Consider the following 4687-nt stretch of genomic DNA (forward strand, 5'->3'; position numbering starts at 1 on the left):
ACACAGACTGGGTGACTGCATTGCAGAACACCTCCAGTCTGTGTAAAAACATGATCCCGATCTTCCTGTAGCCAGTCATTTTAACACTGTGCCCTGCTCACATGCCCACTTGTCTGTCCTTGGCATGCTGCAATGCTCCAGCGAATCACAGTGCAAACTGGAGGATCAAATCTCATCCTCAGACTAGGCACTTTACAACCTTCTGGACTTAATATTGATTTCAAGCCCTTCAGATTATGAACCCATTTTTTTCCCTTTCTTTTAGCTTTACTTGTTGCATTTTCTGTCACCATGTCCTATTGGAATGGGGGGAGGGGAGAGAGGACCATCTGTTCTTTCCAGTTTGACTGCTGGACACACCATTGTTCTGCCATTCTCACATTCTGATAGCTTAATCTGCACTATCAACATCCTTTCTCCCCCAGCACTCCACCCCAATACCAGAGTTTACTGTCAACTTGAACCTTAACTTGACCTGGGTACTATGCCTACTAGAGAAAAATCAGATGTTATAAATTACTTTCTGTCTTCCAAAGAGCAAGTGTGATGGAGTACACTTCACTTATCTGGATGAGTGCAAATCCACCAACACTCAAAGCTGAACACCATCGAGAGAAAGCAACTCATTTCATTGGCATCCCATCCCACTTCCTTAAACATTCACCTTCTCTATCACCAGTGCACAGGAGCAGCAATGTGCATCATTGACGGTACGCAGAAACTTTGCAAAGGCTCCTTTGACAGTACATTCCAAAACCACAACCTCTATCACCTAGGTAAAGAAACAACAAATCAGAAACAAAAACAGAAATTACTGGAACAACTCTGCAAGACTGTTCTGAAGAAGGATCACTGGAGCAAGAAGGTTGACTCTGCTTTCTCTTCACATATGCTGCCAGACCTGCTGATCTTTTCCAGCAAATTGTTTTTGTTTCTGATTTCCAGCACCTGCAAATCTTTTTTTTGTGTTGAGCACTGAACTTGATACTATCCGATAGTAGGCACTAATTCAACTGAGTTATGAGTTATGAGCTCATAGTGTTGTGCAGATTATATTAGTATGGATTGGAAATTGGCTACCTAAAAGGAGGCAGAGAGTTAGGATAAGTGGGGACATTTTCAGGATGGCAACCTTAACCAGTGGCATTCCAAAGGGATTAGTGCTGCAACCAGAATTATTTGAATGTATATTAATTATATGGATGAGGAAAGTGAATATACCATAGCCAAGTCTGCAGATGACAAAAATAGGTTGGAAGGCAAGTGGTGATGATGACACGAAGAGTCTGCAGATGGATATAGACAGGTTAAGCAAATGGGCAAAAACATGGCAGATGGAATATAATGTGTGATTATGCAGTGTGGCAGGAAGAATACAAGAGGTGAATATTATCTAAATAGAGAAAGACTGCAGAAAGCTATGGAACAGAGAGAGTTTGGAGTCCTCATTCATGAACCACAAAATGCTAGCAGCAAAAAGAATGTTGGCCTTTATTTGAAAGCAAGTGGAATATAAAAATAGGGAAGTCTTGATAAATACTGTGCTAGAATACTGTGAACAGTTTTAGGACCTTTATCTAAGGAAAGATATAGCAGCATTGCAAACCATCAAAAAAAGTTCATCCCTAATGACTGTCTAATGAGGGACTGTCTTATGAAGAGAGATTGTGTAAATTGTGCCCGTACAGTTGGAATTTAGAAGAAGGAGAAGTGCTTTTATTGAAACATAGAAAATTCTTAGGGGTCTTGATACGGATTATTCCCCCCTGTGGGGGACTCTAGGTCCAGAGGGCATAATTCCAGAATAATGGCTTACACATTTAAGATACAGATGCAGAGGAGTTTCTTTTTCTTAAAGAAAAGTTGGAAAATCTGTGGAATTTTTTACCCCAGAGGCCCGTTGAGACTGAGTTTTTAAGCTTATTCAAGGCCGATAGAAACAGATTTTTAATCAGCAAGGGAATCAAAGGTTATGGGCGAAAGGCAAAACAGTGGGTTTGAGGATTATCAGATCAGTCTTGATCTCAATGAGACACAGAGTAGACTCAATGGGCTGAATGGCTTATTTCTGTCCATATATCTTATACCAACTAAAGAAACAGCTCATAAAATCAAGAGCTCAACAGAAAAACTGGAAACCCCCAAAGAAAGTTACTCAACAATCTGTTCATGCATTTTAATCAAACAAGTCTATGTATGCTAAAAAGTGCACCTCCTTGTTATGTGGACATGTTCAAAGATATCAAAAAGCTCAGTCACCTCCAGAAATAAAATTGCTATTAACAAAAGATTGCAATTCAATTGTATTTATTGTTGGATCTACACTGCAGGGTTCTTGTGCTTTGTATCCGTAGCAAGATACCTTTGATCAGCATCAATGCTGAAACTGTGTACATATACCACAAAATTATGCATATTTAAGGAAGTTTACAGCTTTCATTACTATCTGCAAACTTAACAGCAATTTTATGAACTAAGTTTCAGAAACTGCTTAACCAGCCAGAAAGTACTGTAACAAAATCACATCAAGTTTAATCACTAGTTCGTTGTAAATTATTACAAAGCACTGTGCCCCACCCCATTCCCCCTCCACCCACCTGTACTTTAACTAACCAGTGGCTCAAAGGTAGATCTTCTACAACAATTAACAAGTCTGGTCGAACTGGTTGCCAAACCTTGTTGGTTTCTCTAGACAAGAAATTTATAGCATTTTTAAAATTCCAAGCATTAAACTGTGCTTTTTTTTAAAGCAGAGAAATACAGATACAATAATTATTCATACTTGATTTGTAACTAAATTTCAGTCCAATTAGGAGGCATGAAATCTGCCTCTGTTGTTCCTTTGAATTAGAAGACAACTTTGTGTAGTTCTTGATGGTCTGGCAAACATAGCATTCGTTGTTTTCAAGGCATCATCCTTATCTGCAGGAAGCAATATCGAATGTACCATCTTTGTTACTGCCAGGAAAGCGGTGAAAAGTGTCAAAACTGCTCCAAAAAGGTATAATTTGACAACTTTTGAATTCGGTCTCTGTCCTGCAATAATCGCTTTGATCAAATTCATCCAGATATTACTGACATCCTTCATGTTTGTATATAATTCAAGGTTGATTTGATGATTTAGTTCTTCAGAGTTCTACAAATATCTATAAACAAAAATTGGTTAATGAATTCATCATAGTATTGAAATTGCAATAGCAAACAATAGTTTGGAAAAAGACAGAAGGTGCGGGAAAAGCTCAGCAGGTCAGACAGCATCTGTGAAGAAAAATCAGAGAAACGAATCGTTTCTCTGATTTTTCTTCACAGATGCTGCCAGACCTGCTGATCTTTTCCAGCAATTTGTGTTTTTGCGTCTCATTTACAGCATCTGCAGTCTTTTCGGTTTATTTAATAATTATGATATTTGTGCACACTTTTTTCAGTTAAATGCAATCCTTGAAACAGGTGCATAGAGTATATAAGACCCCGAGCCTTCCGTTCTATTTTTAAAATTTCTTTCATTCTACATCCTTTGGCCAAATGTTTCAATGTGTTCAAACAGCAACTCTGCTAGATAATCTTGGTTTCTCACTTGAGCTCAATCATGGACTTTTACAGTACAGAAGGGGGCTATTCGGTTATTTCTGTCCGCACCGGCAATCGCTAAGAATAATTTTTCGGGCAGCAGAGAAACTAGCTGCCAGTGTACATTAGAAAATTATAAACTCCAAAATTAAGTTTTCAATACGTATGGGAATTAAAATACGGCCTATATAATCAGAGGGCAGGATAAATTTGCACGTCAAATCTGCGTCTTAAGAAGGATGAGGAGCCATGGAGCAGCATGCAATCAATGAAATGCAGCCGCCGAGTGGCAATGAGTCATTTAGCTTGAAGCAAGATAATTGATGGTTACTCTCGATGTCTTAATTTTAAGAGATTCTCTCAAACCGTGCAATACTCACCGAAAGCAGGAGACATATAAACGCATTCAGGCAAACACAAGTTAGGACGTGCAGGGACAACAGCGAACCGTATCAGTTTGGAGGGAGGAGCTGCACGCCTCAGGGGGTAATGCCGACCTTTTGGAAGCTGCAGCGCTGTACCGGGCTGCAGGGGTGAACACCAGGGAAGCCGCCGGGAATTGGGATCCGATAAACCTCCCGCAACCCACTCCTCTCCGGGGAGGAGTCGCGCGGGCCGCTCCTGACCAATCACAGGTCAGTACCAGCCTGGTCTTCAACATTTTCTGTGACTACTGCAGACTCTCCTCCAATCAGCTCTCCTCCGCATTGTGACGTTTTGTAGCCCACCCCCTCAAAATGTATCCTTTGACCGTGCATCCCATTCATATTTTGTGAACAAAAACAAAGTTGCTGGGAAAGCTCAGCAGGTCTGGTAGCATTTGGACCCGAAACGTTAACCCTGTTTTGTCCTCCACAGATGCTGCCAGACCTGCTGAGCTTTTCCAGCAACTTTGTTTTTGTTCCCGATTTACAGCATCCGCAGTTCTTTTGGTTTTCATTGATATTTTGTGTGTGGCACACAGCTAACACTCATACTAAAGCAAAATAAAACTGCAGATACTGACAATCTGAAACAAATTGCTGGTGAAACTAAAGAAGTCAGGCAGCATATGTGAAGCGAAAACAGTTCTGAAGAAGGGTCGTTGGAATCGAAACGTTACCTGCTGAGTTTCTCCAGC

General features: G+C 40.3%; 1 long non-coding RNA gene across 1 annotated transcript; it reads right to left on the reverse strand.

Moving 5' to 3' along the window:
- Positions 1–2290: 2290 nt before the first annotated feature.
- On the reverse strand, positions 2291–4183 carry LOC125485768. The gene is made up of 2 exons (XR_007264466.1): positions 3948–4183; positions 2291–3146 (listed from the first exon to the last, which is right to left on the reverse strand). It is a non-coding gene; the product is annotated as an uncharacterized LOC125485768 (long non-coding RNA).
- Positions 4184–4687: the final 504 nt, after the last annotated feature.

The sequence above is a fragment of the Rhincodon typus genome, chromosome 22 (genome assembly GCF_021869965.1).
Source record: "Rhincodon typus isolate 14 chromosome 22, sRhiTyp1.1, whole genome shotgun sequence".
Taxonomy (NCBI): Eukaryota; Metazoa; Chordata; class Chondrichthyes; order Orectolobiformes; family Rhincodontidae; genus Rhincodon; species Rhincodon typus.